The following is a 24,913-nucleotide window of genomic DNA, read 5'->3' on the forward strand; positions in this document are numbered from 1 at the left end:
CGATTACAAAAAATAAAATACAGCCTAATCATGTAATGTGTTCATTCCATATAACTAACATGTACTCAAATATCCCAAACAAAGAAACAGCTAACATTATTAAAGAAAATCTAACTAAGCGTAGAGATCTCAGTAATTTTGAGATAAATTATTTTATTCAAATATTACATTTTGTGCTACACAATAATTTTTTCACATTTAATGAGAAATTATATCAACAGAAAGGATTATCCATGGGGGATCCGGTATCAGGTATTCTAGCAGATATTTATATGGATCATCTAGAACAGGGCCTCTCAGGGTGCATGCGCCGTGCAGTGCACGGGCGCGAAGTGCAGGAGACGACTTCACTAGGTTGACCAGAGTGCAAACCCCCACTCCACTTCCCCTACACCTGTCTCGCCCGTTTGGCCTGTCTTCGCCTTCTCCACTTTCCCCGCTGATCCTCCCCTCACTGCGAAATGTTTATGTGCGGTGAGCGGTGACACTGTTGTATGGGACAATATTACCGGTGTTAAAACACTCTTCTTTCAATTTGGTTTGAACAGACAATTTATCTTCTCTAGCTCTTCTTTTCCTTTACCTTTGCAATGATACCAGTTATGCCTGAAAGCAAGAGACCGGCTGACAGCAATTTGAGAGCCTTCTTTAAATTAAAATCAGAAATAGTCCTACTCGCACGCAATCTAGTTTTCGTACAAGTCAAAGCAGGAAAAAATACCTTTCACATATGCATGTGGAACCAAACATAGAAATAATCTTAGCTGCTTCTCGATGCAGCTTAGGAAAATCTTCCTTCGAAAAATTCTCGTAGAATTTGAGCAATGCCTTTGTGTCAGAAAATATATCTTTTTGATTAAATTATCACATAATTATTGTCCCACGGATTAAGCATTTGGCTTTACCGTCATGACTGACAAAGAAATACGAAAGTTCCCAGTCCGATTGAAATGGACTTTCGGAAGTCTTTGCTTTCTTTGAAACAGGTTGCTCCATTATTATGTTGTTGCCTTGCGCTTATCTATTTCACTGATAAACAAGCCGTCTGTCTATCACCGAACGCTTCGTCGCTCTCAGCGCACTACACCATCCGAGTCCAGCCGAGTTGAGTCGAGCCGGAACGATGCACAATGCACGGAGTCTCTGCTCCTCGATATGCACGTGTGAGATTTTGAGCGTTTGAGAGGCCCTGATCTAGAACAAACTAAAATATTATCTAAAATACGAGGCCTAAGCTTATGGTTTCGATACGTGGACGACACATTTACAATAATAGATCAAGAACTTAACAATAGCAACAAAATTTTAGAATACCTGAACAGCTTAGATCAGAGCATAAGATGAGGTCAATAAATCTATAAACTTTTAAAATACCACAACTATACGTAAAACAACAAACTCGAATACCAAATCTACAAAAAAAACCAACTTTTTCCCTATTACAATTAAAAATAATTCATTACACCCTAACTCACACAAACAAGCAACTTACTATAACTTAGCTTAATTTATAGAGCATTTAAAATATCCCTCACACCCAAAGTACATAATAAAGAAATGCAATATATCAAGAGCATAGCTCAGTTTAATGGATTTAATTTGGAAATGGTGAATCGCATAATCAATAAAGTGAAAAATAAACTAATGTCAAATCTTATTCCGGTTAAACAAATAAGTCTACATATGCTACATTTACATACAATAACTCTAATATATATCAGGTAGCAAACCAATTTAAAAAACAAGAGATAAAAATTGCATTTAAAACACAGAATACCAATCAAAATTTGTTTTTAAACCATAACAGTGTTAATTTGAATAAAGATCAATATTCAGGTTCAGGAATTTATAAGCTAATGTGCTCTAATTGTTTTGCCTCGTATATAGGACAGACTGGACATAGTTTATCAACAAGATATTTGGAACATTTCAACACTAATAAACGTAATAAATATTCAGCTATGAGTGTACACATAAAGGTAACAGGCCACACCTACAAAACAATAGAACGGGACTTAACAATACTAAAAAATTAAGAAAAGGATAACTAATGAATGAATATGAAAATATCTACATTTTTATAGACCAATACTTCAATAAAAAACCTTAATCTGAATGATACAATAGACAGAAAAACCCCTCTATACAATTTAATTCCACAATTACTGAAATTAATGAAAATAAAGGTAAGTACTTTTATAAACATCAATAAATCTTCTCATAAAAATGTCCCACCCACAATGAATACTCCTCTAAGACCAGCCAATACACTATGCGCCTGCTCTTACCCTTCCCCTACCTGCCCACCACCACAGATAGTACACAGATACAACATGAGGCGTGCAGGCTCACACACAGCCAGTCGATTGAGTAGTGCTACCAAGACAAGCAAGACGCGAGAGAGACAAGGTGGTAAGTGTTAGATTCCAATGCATTTCACTTTTAATTTAATAACACTCATTCTCAATAATAAAACATACATTTTTCTTATCATTACACACACTCAATTCAAACTCCATTCTTCATATTGAAATTCCAGAATTCATCAGTTATATGAACACATTGAGAAAGCCCTTGATCGACTTTCTCCAACAACAAGTGGCTCACTAGCATAACAGCAAAACATCTAATAGTAACGTGACAAATATTTTTATGTAGGCCTACTCATTTTACTTGCATAAAATAGAATTTACAGAGGTGACACGAGATCAACAACATGTCTGTTTTTTAAAAAAAATCTATTATGAAATTGCCTTTTTAATTGAGAATACAATATCAAATAAGTCAACTATCTACAAATTCAAACTGACAATCCATATAGGGATATCTATTTTATGTATGTTCTCTCAACAGGAGTAAACAGAAGTGGAGCAGTTAGAACACCTTAATAAAAGAGTTTTCAAAAACACTAACATTAAAGTGTATCATCAAGAATACGTGTTCAAGGAAGAAACATCATAATAATAGACAATAAGACTGATTTTAAATAACTAACTAATGTGATTCAACAGTGTTAAATTCATAGTCAGTTTATGTATCCCAGAACTTTTATTTATGGACTAACATTGTCTCAAAGCATTCTACTTCGCAGTAGTACCGGTAGTTATTCTAGTCAAATGGATACTTCTATGTATTGTTAAACAATAAGTTTTAAAGTAACAAAAACTAAATACCATAGTTTAATTTTTAAAAATTTATAATCAGAATTCTTGTTGTATTTAAAGATTTTAAGTTGAGAAACTGGCTGATGATGCCCTAAATGAAGACGAAACATGTCCCAACAACTGAATTGATGTTAATGTAAAGATTCTACTTGTAAAGTAAAATAAATTGTATTGAAAAGGTGGACCTTTGAAAATTGTTTTAAATAAAGATTATATGACAGCTCAATATGGACCAAGAAAGTGAGATTTATAACATGTAGCATACCACTTAGTCGAGTAGCTCGTCTTCTTTCTCTCAAGTCTTCCCAGCCCAAACTTTTCAACATTTTTGTAATGCTATCTTTTGTTGGAAATCATCCAAAACAAATCAAGCTGCTTTTCTTTGGATTTTTTCCAGTTCTTGAATCAAGTAATCTGGGTGAGGGTCCCATACACTGGAATCATGCTCTAGTTGGGGGTCTTACCAGAGACTTATGCCCCCTCTCCTTTACATCCATACTACAACCACTAAACACCCTCATAACCATGTGTATAGATCTGTACCCTTTATTTACAATCCCATTTACGTGATTACCCCAATGAAGATCTTTCCTTATATTAACACCTTGATACTTACAATGATCCCCAAAAGAAACTTTCACCCCATTAACACAGTAATTAAAACTGAGAGGACTTTTCCTATTTGTAAAACTCACAACCTCACTTTTAACCCCGTTCATCATCATACCATTGCCTGCTGTCCATCTGAAAATATTATCGAGGTCATTTTGCAGTTGCTCACAATCTTGTAACTTATTTATTACCGGTACTCTATACAGAATAACATCATCTGCAAAAAGCCTTATCTTATTTTGTTACTGGTACCTTTGGAGCATGAAACTAATTTAGAAAAGTTAGGTAATAAAGACCGAATTAACGATAAAATATCGTCATGTATACGATTTAATGTGTGGGTCCATTTTTTGCTGTCTTCTGCAGTCTGAATATATTCCTACATTTCTTTGGAGAATTCTTGAATTAGAATTAGAAAGATTCCTCACCACCATAATTTGAATTGCTACAGCAGAGGCACTCAGGATTTCCAATTGTAAATTAGATTGAAGAGTGTGCTGTGGCAGTATTCCTGTCCTAGTAACTTTAAGTGAGGCAAAACTAGGAGATCAGTCATGTTTAGGGGAGATGAATTAACCACCGTAGTGTACTTTTGTTTCCTTGGGGGAAGGTCAGAGGACCTCTGATTAATGCTAATTAGCAATGGGGGAAAATTGTTGTGGAGGTAACAACGGTTGAAACCTATTTGCTACAGGTGTAGAGAAAGTGTTGATATCAATTAAGGATTTGTTTCCTACCTACTGCCATCATTTTTAAAAAATCTCTTGTTGTTTCTTTTGTTCTGGGCTATTTAATGTCCCTGCCTGATGTTCCCCCAAACAATTACTACATTTAAAACTCGTGGTAATATATTCTTGTGCCTCATGATTTTGAGAACATTTGGAACAGCAAGGGGATTGTTTAGAGTATGACCATATCTCTGACATTTCTTTCCTAAGGTTGGTTGGAAGATGAAAGCTTCTATTTCCGACCTAACCCTGAACAGAGTTACACTACTCACAATAGTACCAGTTGGAATGAATTTCAAGACTCCATCCTGATAAGACCTTTGATTCATATGTTTTACTGCCAAAATAGGAACAGAAGCTTCAGTATACTTAAGGAACTTGTTCTCAGGTATATATCTCTACTCCCCTATTTAGTCCTCATTTATTAAACAAGATGAGGGAATAAAGGTTTTTAGTTTTTTTCTTGAAGGTTAGGATTGGACAAAAATAGATTTGCCTTCATTCTTGAGACAAATTCAATTTGGACTCTATTTCGTCCTTTTTGAGTAATTTGATGAATACCTGATATTTCCCTTTCATAAAATATCTTTCCTAATGCCATAGGATGAAGAGCTCCTAACTTCTTATGATCAACATTTGATTCCAAAAATAGTGTACAGTGTCTCTCATTATAAATATTAGGATTCCTAATTTCCGCCGAAGGAGGCGCAGGGTTAGTTGAGCAGGGCTGGGATACAGATTTCATATCAACATCAAGTACTAATGTATCCTGCATAGATATGAAATTACTGCTGACAATAACATTGGAGTACTCATCCAAAGGTTTATCACTACCACTGGCCTCTGCCATGATTACCAGTAGGGTTAGAAAACCCTACTCCTAGCTAAACGGACACCAATAGAAACAAAAGTACTTGTAGTGGAAGTTACAAACTAGTGTTAACACACCCACGTGCATGAAAAGGTTACTCCGATAGCTTGTACTCGACTAGTGGCTGCGTACAAGTGCACTTGTCAAAGTCACAACATGGAATGTCCTCACTAGAACTTGGAAGTCCAGATGAATCTGGTACAAAAGAAATACACTAGCTACTTATAGATAATTCACAATGCACTTCAGCATTATACAATTATTTTGATGAAGATTCGGTACCAGTTAATACTTCGACAAGAGATTTGATATTAGTATCTGAAAGAACATCTGTAACATTGTTGCTACACTGCAACAAAGTACCTGCTTGTCAGTTGGGTAAAATTTTCACAATTTTTGCAGGAGCCAATATGCTACTTTTTACAAAAGAAATGCAAAAGAATTTTGTGATCGCTTAGACATATCGATCGATGGCAACCAACAGAATAAAGGTTTATGATCATCATCTACTTTGCATTCTTCCATTTATGGGGTCTGCATTCTTGCTATGTTTCCTCCACTTCAATCGATCCGTAGCATCCTGTGGGCTGAGTTTGGTGAATCACATGTTATCTCTCATCCGGTGCTGTCAGCATGTTTGAAGTCATCCTCGAGTCTGGCAACTCTCCATGTTCAGTTGAAGGGTAGACTTTGCAACTGAGGTTTTACTGCTACGGAGTACAGGCTCATACTATTGCAGGCATAATTCACGCATTTTCTCTGTGATTGAGGCAACCTTGAATTTCTTCTGCATAAGCAATGGTCTAATATTGTCAAGCCATTGGACCACCTTTCACATGTGTTATAGACCAGCGTCTTCATTTCCATTACGCAAAGTGTATGTTTATGCTTTGATGTTATAGGCCAGCATTCAGCTCCATAAAGGGCCACCAGTCTGATCACTGTGAAGTACACTTTAGATTTTAGATGTAATGGAATTTTCTTATCGCAGAGAACTCCAGTAACTTGGTCCCAATTTATCCATGTGGCACTGACTCTTGTCTTGACATCGAGAATCGTACTGTAGTCTGAGGGGATGCATGACCTTCGATGTTTGAATTTGGTCACTTTATTTCATTGAACCCCACATACAGTGATCGTGCCATCAGTTTGGTCATCATATTACAGGTACACCATCTTCTTTGGATTTAATTTCATCCCAAATTCTTCAAGACGCATCTTCAAATCTTATATTTGCTGTTCTAGGCTCTTATGTGTCTCGTTAGCTAGCATGTCATCATCAACTTATAATAACGTCCACGGATGCCTCGTCAGGATGCCTTTCCTTTCCGAATTGGAATTGTGATACCGGACTTCCAGATCTCGGGTACTGTGTCCTTCCTAATAATCTTGTTGAAGTCAGTAAGCCATACTACACCTTTTTCTTCAAGAAGATTCCATACTTCAGCTGGGTACCAGGGGCTTTCCCAAGTTTCATTTTGTTGATGGCATTGGACATTTCTTCAATGGTGATAGTGGGCACTGGGCCATGAATGGGATCAGCTGTAGGTAGAGGTGGATGAGGGAACTCCTTGTCACATACATCCTTAAAATACTCTTTCCAGAGATGTAGTATGTTGGGTCTGTTTTGTAGCAGGAGGCCACTTTGTCTTTGATGTTGATGGCATGACCTATGGTGTAAGTCAACTCAAGAACTGAGGAAAGTATCCTTTCACATGTGAGCGCCTTCACCTCTTTCCACCTCTTTCCATCATAGTTCTGCCCACCACAACCAACTTATTACTGACATCGAACGAATGCTTCATTCTCAAATTGTGTAGCATCAAAAGAAATTACTCCCTTTCACATCGATGTGCTGTACTTTGATTACATACCCCTTACCTATAGACTCCTTCATTTTATGCACTATGCCCATACAATGAACCTATAGATTACTGACAAAATACTAAGGCAGTGAAATGAAGTTGAATTATTCTTCCTGCAAGAAAAGCAAGGTTCCTTTATTTCGAATGTAATTCGTGTGTGTCACACGGGGACTGAAAACAAAAAGTATGGTGTCATAATTATAAGATGCTGCTGTCGAGCAATGACCATCAGTGACAGTTTATCACTGTTCAACAAGCTGAAAAGACACCTGTGAGTGCAATTGCAAAACACAGTGTGTTTCCAGGAAAGTTATAAAATTCAGAAAATAAAAACTAACTCATGATTGTTTCAAGATGACAAATTTCCTGAAGGACAGTTTCGAGTATAAAGTAAAGGTTTTTAATTTCATTTATTATTATTATTATTATTATTATTATTATTATTATTATTATTATTATTATTATTATTATTATTATTCATAGAGCATATTGGAACTTGTTCATTGGCTTGATGACTTTCGCTTTCCTATTCTTCCAAAATCTCTTCTTGAACTTACTGTGTTGCCTCTTCTGCTTCTTCTTCTAATTAATTTTCAGATATGTTAACTACTTTGTTAGACAGGTACATCCTATACCATACCGTGTTAAGGCACCTCATGTTTTATTTACGGCAAATGCATTATTTGCATTGAGCAGATACATACTAACAGATAAACAAACAGATGTGTTCTTTCCCATGCATATGGCATACAGCTTAGTTGAGTTACATTTAGCTTCATTTCACTTATTGGTTTGATTACTTATTTACATAATGAAGGCACTTTCGTAAAACTAAATTTTCAGTGACTTTTAGGGGGACGTATCATTAGGAACAATCATGACCTAGCCTATATAACAAACCACAGAACAGCATATAGGATATATTTAGAGCCCTGCATGGATGCGGATATCCGCGAAGTTAGTGTCTTGGCAGGTACAAACTGTATGGCAGTGCGGATAATTTTGTTGATAATTTCTAAATAATGATGTTTATTGATTTTCACTCAAATATACTCTTGTTTTTCTTATGCTTAGGTGACCTTTGATATTGGCATGGGAGAATAGTGATATATAAAGAGTCTTGAAACCATAAAGCCATAAATCTGACCTAAACCTAACTGACTCCTGCTTTACTGTTTCTGACTCCTGCCCGCAATTAATGGAAGGAAGGAACAAAGGTCAATACGTTGGTAGTTGTCACAAGAGAAAATCCCTCATAAACCTGTGACTCTAGGGGTTCTGGTGCCAGGTATCAGGCCTATTGTATTATGTTAACAGATCTATCCGTTTCAATACCTTGGGTGTAATATACTGTAGTTAAATATTTAAATCATCCATGGGTAACTATTTTGCAGATACGGATAACCAATCGTGGATGCGGGTGCGGATGCGGATGTGGATATTATTTTGTATATCCGCGCAGGGCTCTAGATATATTACAAAAATAAAACATATAAATTCCCTTAAGACAAAAGATAGCTAGTATCTATCCATTTCTTTTATTTCGCTGAACTACCACTTGATGATTCACTGTCACTTTCCTATGGTCAGAAGTTCATTGCTAAGAAAGAAGCTATGGACTTTCCTACGAATAACATTTAGAATAAAATCAGAGTTTTGTCACACATGAACTCTTCCTTTTATACGCCGGTCGACCTTTCACTGAAAATTTGGTTTTTCCATGCCGTTTAAATTCTGCATGAGCCAAGTAACACAGTATCCCTCCGGTGTTCCAAAATCTTGCAGCACTGACCAAGTTCTTGCCCTGACTACCTATACTGAAGTGAGTTTTGCTAAATTTAATGTCCTAGTAAGTTTCTTCAATTTCTCCTTCATTCCTTCCTTTCACAATCATTCCTCTCTGTTATGATATAGGGGGTCTTTAACATTCTTTACCTTTAATGGTACATGTTCTCACACTCTTCAACAATTGTTTTAAACCCATCCCACAGGCTCTTTATATTTTTCATTGATCATAATTATTAGAGCTGTCAATTTGATTAACCGATTAATCTAAATATCTGATTAACCAATCAATGTGCTTTAACCGATTAACTGAAACAATTCAAATTACAGTGTGGTGAAGAAAAAGTAACTGTTGTGCATGGCGCAAAACCTGTGTGGAGTATTGTTATTTGTCATTTGATGTGCAAGCCTCAGCTATTAAATGACTGACAGGCCATTAAAGTAAGCTGATGCTCATGTCTTTCTTTCAGAAAGGTAAAAGCAACAATACCTGTGCTGATGACTTTGATGTTAGGCTCCTTTAAACAACAAGCATCAATACAGTAATAACTCATTAATTGCTTCCTTCTAAAATGAGGGTTTTGACCATTGCTTTTACAAACTATTGGAAAGGAAATACCGGGCAGGCTACTGTAGTGTACTTGTGGACCTTTACTAAACACAGTCAGGTGACATGATGGGTAGGAGTGGGGAAGATACTTGAAGGGACTGCCATTAAAGAATTTCCTGGAAATGTGCAAATGGACAGGTACAAATTGGTAGAAAGAAACAAACAGAAGAAAAAGTGACAACTTAAAGCTCAGTTCATGTGGGGTTTTTATTTGGAAGACAGTACATATTCACATTCAGTGTTTGTGAACTTCACAAGGATGCTACGCCGTGTCATGATTGGTCCCACTGTCTCCCACATGATATAATGGAAAGACATGGTTAACAGGGAACGTGTGGACAGAAAGACAGGAAATCTCGACAGGGAATTTGCAGAGTGGTGATAAGCAGCTACTGAAAAGCGTGGGCCAATGGAGATATATTGCTTAAGAAACATGATCTGATGAAAGACTTGCATATATTATAGACATGGTGCAACCGACGGAAGGTTAAAGAATTTCCAGGAATTTCCATGTAATGTGCAAATGGACATAACAATTGCCAGAAAGAAAGCTAAAAGGGGTATTATAGAAGTCCTATCGGCACACTCTTCTAATATCAAACATCTAACAACAATTGAATGGGAGATGATAGAAAAAATTATTGTGTGTATTAAGGCATGCTTAGAAATATCAGATCTCCTTAGAGGTAGCAAGTATGTGACAGGTAGTGTTGTATTGTCTGCGGTAACACACTTGAAATTTACATTGTTCCAATGATGATCCTGGGTACATAGCTAGATTTAGAAGGACTCTTATAGATGATTTAATGGCTATGATAAATGATTGGTGTCATTTGAAGACATGCCAGAAAGCTACTGCTCTTGATCCTACAATTAAATATCTTAGATATATTGAAGAAAAGGATCGGGAATCAATATGGAAAACAATTTTGGAGAGGGACGTGGACAAAGTACAAGTTCCAGTAAAACCATGCAGCAAGTAGAGGAAACTGAATTTTGAAACCGACGAAGACAAACAGGTTTCGAGTTCAACACCACTTGAGATGGATATTGCAGTCTACAAGTCATTGGTGGAAGTGGAAGATGACTTAGACCCACTCCAGTAGTGGAAAATACATTCAGTCCAACTTCCACATCGTGCACGCATAGCGAAAAAATTGCTTTGCATTCCAGCTACTTCAGTTCCTTGTGAGACAGTATTCAGTGATGCTGGAAATATTGTTACTAAGAAAAGAGTGGCTCTTAGTTCTGAACGTGTCAACGTACTGACATGTCTGAAGTCCTGGAGGAAAGAGACGTGACTGTAAGTAATTGTCAACTTCACAGTTTCAAACTTTTGTACTATTAAATGACCAATATTGAAATATATTTAAAATATTAAGTACTTTTTAACTTTTTAATTACTTTCATGCCACCAATACAATTCAAACTTAAAGAATATTTCTTTATAGCATATCTATATATATAAAATAACTTGTCCTGACTGACTGACTGAATGACTGACTGACTGATTCATCATTGCCGACCGAGCTCAATAGCTGCAGTCGCTTAAGTGCGGCCAGTATCCAGTATTCGGGAGATAGTAGGTTCGAATCCCACTGTCGGCAGCCCTGAAGATGGTTTTCCGTGGTTTCCCATTTTCACACCAGGCAAATGCTGGGGCTGTACATTAATTAAGGCCACGGCCGCTTCCTTCCCACTCCCAGCCCTTTCCTATCCCATCGTCGCCATAAGACATATCTGTGTCGGTGCGACGTAAAGCCAATAGCATAGCATCATTGCCGAGCCAAAACTACTGGAGATAAAGAAATGAAATTTTTAGGATACATTCACATTAACATGTAAGTGCTCGCTAAAAGAGGATTTTTGGATATTCCGTCACTAAGAAGGTGAAAAGGGGGGTGAAATTTGAAAATAAGTGTATCTATATCTCAAAACTTCAAAAGTTTACAGATGTAAAAATTGGTAGAATCTCCTTTAAAAATAAGGAAACACGTATTTTTTTGTTTTCGGAAAACCCCAATAGGAGGGGTGAAAAAGAGTGAAAAATGGGTTGAATGCCTTTAATGAGAATACTTATATCTCAGAAATTGAAGATATTACAGACCTGAAAATTGGTATTTGGGATCTCCTTTAAAAATAAAGAAACAAGTATTTTTTGTTTTTGGAAAATCCAATTAATGGGAGGGTCAAAAGGGGGGGTGAATTGTTAAAATGAGTGTACCTATATCTCAAAATTTTTAAAGTTTACAGATGTAAAAATTGGTATTTAGGATCTCCTTTAAAAATAAAGAAACACGTAGGCCTATTATTTGTTTTCAGAAAATCTCAATAGGAGGGGTGAAAAGGGGGTGAAAAAAATTGTTGAATGCCTTTAATGAGGATACTTATATCTCAGAAGCTAAAAATATTACAGCCCTGAAAATTGGTATTTGGGATCTCCTTTGAAAATAAAGAAACATGTATTTTTTTGTTTTTGGAAAATCCAATTAATGGGGGGTGAAAAAAGGGTGAAATTTTAAAATTTGCTTATCTGTGTCTCAAAACTTTTAAAGTGTACAGATGTAAAACTGGTATTTAGAATCTCCTTTAAAAATAAGGAAACACAAATTTTTTTTTGTTTTCAGAAAATCCCAATAGGAATAGTGAAAATGGGTGAAAAATGGGTTGAATGCCTTTAATGAGGATACTTATACCTCAGAAACTGAAGATCTTACAGACCTGAAAATTGATATTTGGGATCTCCTTTAAAAAGAAAGGAACATGTATGTTTTGTTTTTGGAAAATTCAGTTAATGGTGGGGGGTAAAAAGGGGGGGTGAATTTTTAAAATGAGTGTGTGTACATATATATAGTCTATATATATCAAATCTGTTAAAGTTTACAGATGTAAAAATTGGTATTTAGAATCCCCTTTAAAAACAAGGAAACACATATTTTTTTGTTTTTGGAAAACCCCAATAGGAGGGGTGGAAAGGGTGAAAAAGGGGTTGAATGCCTTAAATGAGGATACTTATATCTCAGAAACAGAAGATATTACAGACCTGAAAATTGGGATTTTTGGCTCTCCTTTGAAAATAAAGAAACACGTATTTTTTTGTTTTTGAAAAATCCAATTAAACGGGGTTAAACAGGAGTGACAAATTGGGGTGAATTAAAAAAAAACTATATTTACAGTATATCTCAGAAACATAAAATGTTACAGACGTAAAAATTGGTATTTGGAATCTCCTGTAAAAGTAAAGAAACATAGGTGATTTTTTTTTGAAACTCCACTTGAGGGAAACTAAAAATGAGCATTTCTACAGTATGTCTCAAAAACTTAACATGTTACCGATGTGAAAAATAGTATTTTCATCGCTATTAAAAATTAAACATGTATTTTTTGTTTTCTGAAAAATCACTTTGATGGAGGTGTAAAAGTGACTGAAAATAGGGTTGATTTCTTTTAATTAGGTTACTGATATCTCAAAAGCTGAAGATGTTACAGACATGAATTTGGTATTTGGAATTTCCTGTAAAAATAAAGGTATATGTATTTTTGTTTTCGGAAATCCAGTAAAGGGGGGAGGGAAATTGAAAAATTAGTTGGATTATTTTTATGAGGATAATATTATCTAAAAAACAAAAGATTTTGAAGACGTGAAAATTGGTATTTGGAATCTGCTTTAAAATTAAAGAAACACATATTCTTTGAAAATCCAATGAAGGGGGGGGGGGAGGTGAAAGAATTGAAAAATTATTTGAATTTATTGTATGAGAATATTGACATCTAATAAAAACTAAAGTTGTTACAGACGTGAAAATTGGTGTTCGGATCTCCTTTAAAAACAAGGAAAAAAGCATTTTGGGGGAAATCACCTTTGGGGGGGGGGCGGGGGTGAAAAGGAGTTGAATTCCTTTTTATGAGGACACATATCTCAAAAACTGAAGATGTTAGAGTCATGATAATTGGTATTTAGAATATACTTTACTGTTAAAGGAACAAGTATCTCTTAACGGGAAATTCACTTAAAGGGGGGAGGGGGAGTGTGAAAGGAGGTGGAAAAAGTGAATTATTTTTATGGGGATACTTATATCTCAGAACTGAAGGTAACGGACGTGAACATTGTTATTTGGAATCTCCTTTAAACATAAGGAAACACGCCTTCTTTCAACTTAACGGCAGTGGGGTAAAAAATGACAATGACAGCAGATGTAATTTACCGCCAAGTAGTGGTCTTGCATCTTGCTGTGGGTTCTAGACCATCAATAATAATAATAATAATAATAATAATAATAATAATGTTAATGTTCTGGACCGTCGTCAAAATGTGCAGAACGCACTGGAAATGGGTCCTGGCTGGGTAATGACTACAATTGCAGTCTGGTCGCGGGTTCAGTACCGCCAAGGCACCCAAGACGACACCACGCCGGATCTCCTCAAGGATTTGATCCGTATTAAAAATGCTTACAGGAAAATATGGCAAAAATTTAGGGACCACACTGACCGAGTGGAACACCTGGACCTACCCCGGGAAGTACGAAATCGATTGCTGGAAAGAAAGATTGAAAAATGGGAGGAAATTTGCTGTAATCTCTCAGAAAATGAGTTAGATCATGAATTTTGGCGGATTCTCTCAGAAAATGAGTCAGATCGCGAATTTCGGCGGATTATATATAAAACGTTAAGCATTCGATTATAAATTTCATTATAATACCGTAGCGAAGCACGGGTATCTTGCTAGTTGAATTATAAAAATGTTTTATGCCAGGTGTTTTTCTCGGTTATAGTATATGAAATTGATTAAAATTTGATTAATCAAGTGATTAATTGATTAAAATCATTCAGTTAATTGACAACTCTAATAATTATTCTTTTAAAACCTTTTCCACACCTTTCTTATCAACTGTATGGTATTACCTAACAGTCCTACTTTTACAACCTTCCTTTTGTGGCATTCATTTTTAACTATGACAAATACAGCATTGTGATCTCTTACAGCATCTCTCACTTCAGTTACTCTATAGAGTTCAAGCAGTATTCTCAGTACCATGTCTAGAATATTTTCCCCTCTAGTTGGTTCCATCATATACAGAATCAGTTGTCCTTCCCAGGTTAACTTATTCACCATTTTTGGTCATGTATTCTGTCATTCGTGTTACCATTGCTGTTAACATTTGGAAAATTGAGATCACCTACTACAATAACATTCTTTTCTATGTCATTCCCCACACAGCACAGCTTATTATCTTATCAGATAATTCCACATCATGACAGAAGTGTAATAGACTGATATAACTTGAAAACAATATTGGGTAAATAATGCAAGTATTGTGCTTGAGTCATTATTATTTGATGGAGATGATTATTATTATTATTATTATTATTATTATTATTATTATTATTATTATTATTATTATTATTATTATTATTATTATTATTATTATTATTACTTGTGATGTATGGCTATGAAGTGTTTACATCCACTTATTAGTATTAGTATCATTATCATTTATGGTCACATTCTTTGTGAGGTTATGTCATGAAACATGTGCTGTATATATATTTATATGAGTTTAGTTAATCTAAGAACCTGTAATTAATAGCATATAATTTATTATTACCTGTTTGATGTATAATCCACAGTAACATAGTGCAACACACTGTAACATCCAGAAAAACATATCTTTGTCACTAGATGATTGGAGAATGTTCTTTACATTGTAACTATGTATTAGGCACTCTAGAATTTACGAGAAAAGGTGTTGGGTAACATCCTTCTAGAAGCCTGGCCGGGCAACCTATATATATATAAAAAAAAAAAAAACCATCCTGATGGTGGAGGTGGAGTTGAGTTATTGTTTAACAGGTGTTGTGTTTGTGCCAACATGCTGAGTGGCAGTCAGCAGTCAACTGTTCAAGATAGCAGTTGTAGTCACCTTGTGCTTCGTGATAGGCATTTGTTAATGATGGTGGTTTGTTGATATGTAACGTGTGTTTAAAGTGAAGATAAGTTGAAAATAAATTAATGTATGCAATTGACAGTATTTTGTGTGCATCTTCATGAATACATCAATCAGCATCAGTCCCACCATTGCCAGGTCTGTATATTCCAAAAATATAAAGTTTCCTATCATTTTTAAATATCAACCTGACACCTAGAATTTCATATAATCATCCTAAACTTCTTCGTGGTTTACAAATTCTTCTTTTTATCAGCATCAATACCCTCCTAATGTTCCTATCCTGTTTCCATGATAAACACTCCAGTTAGTGAGAAATTTACATCATCTATAATATCACTTCTCAGCCATGATTCAACTCGTATTACAATATGTGGTAAATATATGCATCTATTAAATTAATTCTATTTTTTTTTTTTTTTTATAATACTTCTACACTCTAACACTAATAATTTCACGTTATCTTTACTTGACTTTCAGCTACCTATAATATCACAGCTCCCTAGTCCATCCCATTTTCCTGAATGTACCTCTCTATTGCCCTTCTAAACAGGCACTCTAGCTTATATGTATCAATATGGTAGAACGTAGATCCCTATCCCCTACCTACCCATTAGGATCTACAAATATCACTCTCTATTTCCAACATACCCACTCCACAACCTCATTGAAATCCCAGATCACCCTCTGGTCAGTATCCCACTGATAACAATCTCTGCTACCTTGAACTTCTCCTGTGCTGTTGCAAGCAGATCTCGCATTTCTCCAACTATATTAGCATACATGCCGCCTGTAAATTAAGTAGTGGCAATATTGATAGACTGCAATATTTGATGAACTTACAAGTACAATCGCATTACATGCCTTAAATGTGGTCCCCCGCAAAGTTCTTTAGCCAAATGTCGGTAAGCCGTTGGGGACTGTTGGCAAGGTGTTGTCTGTTGATGACAGCGACGGAACTCTCTACCGCGTGGAGTACAAATGCCACGTCAGGAAATTGGTGGCCTTGGAGGGGTTCCTTCAATTTTAGAAACAGGTTGAAGTCACAAGGACTCATGTCTGGTAAGTACAGAGGGTGTTCCAAGACCTCCCAATGCCACCATTGCAACAAGAGCTTGACGTTTGTGAGAAGACAATGTGCGTTTTCATGCAACACAATAGGGTGATCATCTCGCAAAAAAATTGGACATTTATGCCGCATAGCCAGGCGCAGATGTCACTCGAGAAATTGGCAATAGTAATCACTGTTGATAGTTTGTCCCTCATGCATAGCAAGCATAAAAATAGCACCCTTCTAGTTGTATGCCACAATCAGCATAAGCTTCACCCAACTGGGTTCCTATTTAACTTTCTATGGATGTGGCAAATTAGACTGATGCCATTCATTCGATTGGTGCTTTAATTCAGGCTTGTAGGTTTGTGCCCATGTCTGATCAATTGCGATGATACGCTGCAGAAATGCATCTCCTTCATTCCAGTATGTGTCCAGGTGGATGCCAGCCATTGCATACTGGAGCCATTTCTCTATAACAGTGAGCTGATGTGAAACCCAACAGAATGCAATTTTCCTCATGTTAAGACATTTTGTTAGTATGTGCCACACCGTTTGTTGACTGAGGCCAACCTCTATGGATAATTCCTGGACAGTCCATTGATGGTCTATGAAAATGAGACCACTCATGATGTCAATCTGAATTTGATCTTGAGAAATGAACAGCCAACCTGTGCAGTACAAATCCACAGTCTCATTCTGACCTGCACGAAATGCCTTGACCCACTGTGTAACCGTCCTATATGGTAATGCATTCTCGCTACAGGCTTCATGTAATCTTCGATAACATTTTGATGCATTTTTGCATTGGGCAACATCGATTTTAATCCATGAACACTGATCACCTTTTGAATGCTTTAGAGCGGTGAAATCGACACTCTTCAATGCCACACAGCAACAACACTTCCTGCCTGTCAAATGCACACTAAAAATCGACAACAGCGCCAACTGACCATTCCCATATCCCATTTATGCATACCCGATCTCCTGTGAGTGTCTGGAATATGTTGCTGCTACTTTATTTACAGGCATTGTATTCTTGCTTGCCTTACGTTGTTGATACCAATGTGGAAAATTGCCACTTTCTCCTTACTCTTCTCCTTCCCTTCCACTTTCTTCTGTATCTACCTTAACCTAATTCCTGGGTAACACTGTACCCTGGTTCATTTTCCCCACATGCCTAACAATAGAGTCACCCATGACCAAAGCCTCAACCCCATGCACCTCATTAGATCCCTTCCTGTCCTGTTCTCCATTTACTTCCCTGACAGCTGCAGAGTCTACTTCCTCCTCTCCCTTTAATGACCTTGTTCCACATCCTTCTTTCTATCCTCTACTCTACATTTCCCTTTCCCCTTGCCCTGCCCCTTCTTTGTAACACTTCCCTGTTCCACATCTTTTCTCTCCTGTTCTACATGCAGTGATTCATACCAGTTCCTCACCAATACTTCTCCTGAACTCACTTCCTGGTCAGTACCGGTATCCTTAGCCCTCATTTTCCTTTTCCTTAAAACATTAGCCCTCCTGTCTGCCACAACTTCTCCTCTTCCTTCCCCTCCCTTTTGCCTATCAACCACACCCTGTACATTGACTGAGGGAGACCTACCTTTGCCGAGCTGAGTGGCTTAGACAGTTAATACAGATGTTGATTCCCAAAGGGAATCTGAAATATTTGTTCCGAATGAGTACATTTATAATACCAATATAAATGGTCCATTATTGGAGATTATAAATTTTCCAGCCAACTCATTCCTGTATCATCTGATGGCCAAGCAGGCATCAATTGTTGGTAATGAGACAAAGTCTCTCATAGTGCATTGGCACTGCCGGTGGTTACAATTAGCCTACGCAGTGGCATCCGCGGTATGCACTAGCCAGCGTCTTGGTAGGTGTGCTAGGTACCAACTGATGAGCCCAGCCTAGCACACAGTGGCGAAACGCTGGCAACCAAGAATGAGTTGGCTGGAAAATTTATAATGTCCAATAATGGACCATTTATATTGGTATTAGACAGTTAAGGCGCTGGCCTTCTGACCTCAACTTGGCAGGTCCGATCCTGGCTCAGTCTGGTGGTATTTGAAGGTGCTCAAGTATGTCAGCTTCATGTCAGTAGATTTACTGGCACATAAAAGAACACCTCCGGGACTAAATTTGGCACCTCGGCATCTCCAAAAACTGTAAAATGTTAGTTAGTGGGACGTAAAGCAAATAACATTATTGTTATGAGACCTACTTTCATTTCTGTCCTCCGTTAAATTCCTTATTACTGAGTGAATTGGCTGTGCAATTAGGGTTCCTTAGCTGTGAGCTTGCATTCAGGAGATGGTGGGTTTGAATTCTACCGTTGGTAGCCCTGGAAATGGTTCACTGTAGTTTTTGATCTTCACACCAGGCAAATGCTTGGGCTGTACTTTTATTAAGGCCATAGCTAGTTCCTTCCCAATCCTAGGGCTTTCCCATCCTTGTGTCACCAAAATATCTTCAATGTGTCAGTGTGACACTAAACCACTAGCAAAAAGAAAAAGAAACCTTATTATCTCCCTCAAACTTGCTCTTTCATTCTCCTTAATTCCCACTCACACCTACAGTCCCTATTCCTGCCTCCCTCAGCAAATCTTTTATCTTCTTCACAAAAATCTGATATAATATGAAAATATCAGCAGAAATAAACTAGCGTATCCTGTGCGCATACACACACTCACTGACAAAAATAAGGTAAGCACCTGGAAGGAATGGTCTGACATTGACACAATTTTGTACACATACATACCATCAGTGGGTATGTAAATGATTAGAGTTGCAATGATCTGTGACAGCTAGAACGGCCACCAGAGTGCATTAATGTTGTTACCAACTGACCGTCTTATTAGGCCTGATGGGTATATAAGGGACGTGCACAGCTTCAAATGGAGTAGAGGAGCAAGTTGGCCGGGATAGCGGAAGGACATAGATGCTTTCCGCTTAGTCACTTTCCTCCTCAGGTTTTTCCACACTTATCAAGCAACTTGTACTTCTCGGTACAGCCAAGAGCAATATTTGTCTGCATCTGTGCACTTTTAAGTGCACTAAGGGAACATTGCCAAGCTGCAGCAGCACTTGTTAGTGCTATTTCTCTTGCAGCCTTTCATTTCAGGTACCTATAGGCAGACAACAGAAAATCAGTGGACAGCCACACGGATGGCCTGAAAGGCCTGGAGGCCTACGCCTTTTATATGGTAAAATGGATCTAGGGTGTTGCAACTAGGACAGAGCATGCTTACCCAACCCCACTGACCCATTTGGTGGGCCCAGAGGAATACAACCTCTGCATGAGAAATGGATCCAGGATATTCAAGCTGGGACGAAGCACTCTGACCAGGCCCTGCCAGTCCTTTTGGTGTATCACCGAGAAATGAAGTATGCTGATGATACTGCATCTCTGGCTCTTACATCTGAGGAACTGCAACAGTCAGTCAACAGTTTCAAGGATATCACCGAGAGGGCATGGAGAGGGCCAAGGATATGTGTGTTGTCTTCCGTGTCCTCCTCAAGTTCCAACTGGCATGTGTCACCGCGCACCCAGAGGAAATCGTGGAAGCAATACTCCCCTGGACCCTCATCTTATGCCTGCAGGACCAATCATGGACCGACTGGTACAAGGAGCACCTATACCGGGAATTAGGTCATCTGAGTGCCTAGTTAGAGGACCAGGCCAGATGATAGCGACAGACAGGAGGCAGCCACCCAAATGCTGCAGGAAGAGAAGGCGATGTTTACCATCACCACACAGACTGCCAGGAGGCAGAAGCACAAGCAGGTGGGCACAGACCCATGTTTCTTGGCCCTTATAGAGCCCAGGTCAATGAGGACCAACATGGACGGTGACTCTCCCAAGCATCGCGACGGTGCGACCAAGGTTGTATTGCTCCACTTCTCAGAGTGGATGCAGATGACGAAGGTCACCCACCAGAAACAAACCCCAACTGCCCGGGCCACCTAGGATAGATCCACTACCCGGGTGCAGACCAGAAAGGCCCACCAGGTGGAGGCAAACACCCCCAGGGATACCTCTTTCATGATGCAGACATGGAGTATATCCCACTGGACAGGGAAAGCATTAAGATGCCAGCAATAACCGATGCTGCAGCCAACCAAGAGGAAGGAGATACTGGCACCATAGCAAGGCTACCCATGCCCTCATGGTCACAACACCAGGAGAAGGGTAACAATCAAGATGAAGCCTCTCCCCACCACCACCAAGAAGAGACTGTCACCACAACAAGAAGAAGAAGGTGACAGCCCACCATGAGAGGGCCATCCCACCACAGTCCAGGACTACCTCCAAGAAGGCAGTTGAACAGAGAGCCAACCAGAAGCAGACCTCAGCGGGAAGCGGCAGTCAGGTGAGATCAGAATGACCCCATCAACAGTTCTTGCAGTATTTTTGCTGTATGAGGTTGGGGCCATCATCAGGTTAGCTGTGAGCTCCAAATGCACTGTTGCTGGTGGCCACCACCACATAGCTTGCTGCGTGCTAGGGAGGCACCAGTGTGCACCAACTGCATGGGGGGGGGAGGGGCCATATGGCCTCTCATTGCAGTTGCCCGGTTTACAGGGGCATGGCATGGGTGGAGAGGGAGGAGGCTCGGTATCATACACCAAAACCATCCAGCAGGTCCCCGGACAAAAAATTGTTACTAAGCTTGGCCTCGTTCTCTGGTATTGGAGACTTGGTACTAGGGACCCCAAGGGATTGGGTTGTGCAGCAGGTCTTAGGATTTCTTCTGCATGGCAAGGCCCACCCATGGCAGTGCCCAGAATAACTGGACTGGTATGGAATGGGCTAACGATTTGTATATGATACTTGCTGTCAACTAACAATACCTGGACCTTTCCATACCACATCCTTGCATGTGCTATGTGTGTAACATACCAGGTTTTACCTGTAGGCACTTTACATTTCCACCTATGGGTTTTTTCCTTGTCCTTATTACCATTCACGCAATCTAACACCATATCTGCCTGGTAGCATATTTGACATGGGAACAGCCTGATATTTCCATGGTATCACATTTTCCCAATCCTCTCTGTTGTCTCTTTCTTTTTAGAACTAATGGCATGTTGGAGGCAATATAGATTTGTGCTGATCACCATGCGGGGTGGGAGGGGGGGGGAAAGCTTCCGGGGCACCTCCGAAAAATGTCAAATGGAGTCGGTGGTTGCAGAGTAGGGTTCGGCCTACAAGTGGTCACGGCTCGTCCATGGTCCTACAGCTCTGCACTCCAACTGACCAAATGAGCAGAGGGTGTGTGGCCATGGTTCTACACCTTTGCATTCAGGAGATGGGTAGGGCTGGTCCCCACCGTTGACTGTCCTGAGAATGGTTTTCCATGGTTTTCCATGGTTTTCCATTCTCTTGCACTAAGGCAAATACCGAGACAGTTCCTAGTATAGGCCATGGCTGCCAATCCTCTACCCTTCTACCTTTGTCGTATTAAATCTCCCTGCCTGAGATACCGTGTTACTGTCTAGGAGGCCTGTCCTCCCATTCAGGGATGGAATGAAAACTTGTGTAGATAGAGACCAAATGGTTAGAGAGCACTGTGAAAAATCGTGGAGAATGTCATGTGCTCATGTGAGACAGTATTACCAGCACTTGACAGATTTAATAATGTTATTGGCTTTATGTCCCACTAACTATTTTTATGTTTTTCAGAGAAATTGACAGATTTTGAAATTGTGTGCACATCTGGCCCAGTGATCTAATCGTGCAGTATCCAGGAATGTGGGGCATTTAGATATGGCAGCAGCCAGATCTTGAGCTGAATGGGAGCGTGAGGTGAACCACATGTGTCGTCAAAGTTACGGTCAGCCAAGTCTGACCACAACAAGGGGGGATCACCATATTATGCTCCAAGCTCATCGTAACCTTTTCACATCTGCACCTGCCATCCAGGTACAAGAATGGACTCACTACAACACCCAGTGTCATACCGTACCATTCATTAGAGACTAGCTGCTGCTGAACTATTGAATCACCATCCCATACATAGGATGGCGTTAACATCATAACACATTCAGCTATGCTGGGAGTAGTGCCATACCCAGGAATTATAGACTGCTGATGAGTGCCATCGGATCAATTTCTGGGATGAATCTCAGTTCTGTACTACCTCAGATGATCATTGTCTGTGAGTATGGCAGCGCCAAGGGGAGGGGTCACATTCTACCAGTGTGTTGGCGAGACACACTGGCATTACTTCTGGCGTCATGGTGTTGAGAGCCATCAGGTATGAATTCAGGTCACCTCTGGTAGTGATTCGGAGAACTCTGATGGCTTGATGGTACGTGTCAGACATCCTGAATCCTCACGTGTTACCTCTTATGAAACAGTATTCTGGCATCATCTTTCAACAGGACAACACTTGTCCACATATGGCACACATGTGTATGAACTGTTTGCATGTTGTTGAGGTACTCCCTTGGCCACCAAGATCTCCTGATCTGTCCCTTATAGAGTATGTGTAGGACAACTCCAATGTCAAGTCTGTCCCAGTGGCTATATCCAGGATAATGAGGGTCATTTACAACTGTTGTGCATCAGCTTGCCTCAGGAGAAGATACAAAACCTGTATGACACCCTTTCTAACCAAATCACTTTATGTATCCTGGCCCAAGGGGTTGCAACATTCTACTGACAATGGACTAGCAATGTACTCATACTGCCAACTTCATTGTATGTATCACTTGATTTTGTAGTCACTAAAATAAAATCACATAACCTCTCAACAAGTGAAGTTTCATTTTATTTTATCCTTTTCATGTAGGTGCTTTGGGTATTATTCAAGTATTTTATGACAAGGAATCCAGCACTATACTAACTCATGAAATAACTAAACTACAATTTTACTTAGGCGTACTCTAATTATCCTCCCCTGCAAACCATGTGACCTTGCCATGGTGGCAAGGCTTGCATGTCCCAGTGAAGCAGATAGCTGCCCCGCAGATTCAACCACATTGGACAGGTATCTGTTGAGAGACCAGACTAATGAATGGTTCATCGAAAGGGGGGTAGCAGCATTTCGGAAGTTACAAGGGCGGCAGTCTAGATGATTGACTGATATGGCCTTGTATTAATACTCAACATGGCTTAGCTCTGTTGATACTGCTACACAGCTGAAAGCAACGGGAAACTACAGCCATAACTAACTTCCGATGACATGCAGCTCTCGCTGTATGACTGATGTACTGATGATGGCTTCCTCCCGGGTAAAATATTCCGGAGGTAAACTAGTCCCCCATTCGGATCTCCGGGTGGGGACTACACGAGAGGGGGTGATCACTAGGAAGATGGATACTGACATTCTGAGAGTCGGAGCGTGGAATGTTAGAAGTTTGAATCATTTTGGTAGGTTAGAGAATCTGAAGAGGGAGATGGATAGACTAAAGTTAGATGTAGTTGATATAAGTGAGGTACGTTGGCAGGAAGAACAGGAGTTTTGGTCAGGCGACTACAGAATTATCAACACAAAATCAAACAGGGGAATGTAGGAGTTGGTTTAATAATGAATATGAAAATAGGGCAACGGGTAAGCTACTATGACCAGCATAGTGAAAGAATTATTGTCGTCAAGATAGACACCAAACCAATATCCACCACAATAGTGCAGGTCTATATGCCTACTAGTTCAGCAGATGATGAGAAAATTGAAAGAATGTATGAAGAGATAGGAGATTTAATACAATATGTAAAAGGTGATGAAAATCTAATTGTGATGGGAGACTGGAATGCAGTGGTAGACCAAGGAAGAGAAGGTAATACAGTAGGAGAATTCGGATTGGGACAAAGGAACGCAAGAGGAAGTTGACTGGTTGAATTCTGCACTGATCATAATTTATTCCTTGCCAATATGTGGTTCAAACACCACAAACGACGGCTGTACACACGCATGAGACCTGGAGACACTGGAAGGTATCAAATAGATTTCATTATGATTAGGCAGAGATTCAGGAACCAGGTGTTGGATTGCAAAATTTTCCCAGGAGCAGATGTGGGCTCTGACCACAACTTGTTGGTCATGAAATGTCTCTGAAGTTGAAGAAATTGAAGAAATGAAGGAATGCAAGGAGAGGAGATCTAGACAAGTTGAAGGAAAAGAGTGTGAGGGATTGTTTTAAGGAACATGTTGCACAAGGACTAAATGAAAAGGCTGAAGGAAACACAGCAGAGGAAGAGTGGATAGTCATGAAAAATGAAGTCAGTAGGGCTGCTGAAGAAATGTTAGGAAGGAAGAAAAGATCAA

The 24,913-nt window shown here is 39.0% G+C and overlaps 1 protein-coding gene across 2 annotated transcripts in view; it reads left to right on the forward strand.

Annotated features, from left to right (window-relative positions):
- The window catches only part of LOC136856720 (uncharacterized), a 107,258-nt gene that overhangs the window by 49,785 nt on the left and 32,560 nt on the right, over nucleotides 1-24,913 (forward strand). The window contains exon 1 of one of the 2 annotated variants that reach the window (XM_068231084.1): nucleotides 19,898-21,013. The exons of the other annotated variant lie outside the window; for it this stretch is intronic. The gene's annotated coding sequence lies outside the window, so the exon portion shown is untranslated. Of the gene's footprint in view, nucleotides 1-19,897; nucleotides 21,014-24,913 lie in introns of those variants that run through there. 2 annotated transcript variants of the gene reach the window in all.

Source organism: Anabrus simplex, chromosome 1 (assembly GCF_040414725.1).
Source record: "Anabrus simplex isolate iqAnaSimp1 chromosome 1, ASM4041472v1, whole genome shotgun sequence".
In the NCBI taxonomy this organism is placed as follows: Eukaryota; Metazoa; Arthropoda; class Insecta; order Orthoptera; family Tettigoniidae; genus Anabrus; species Anabrus simplex.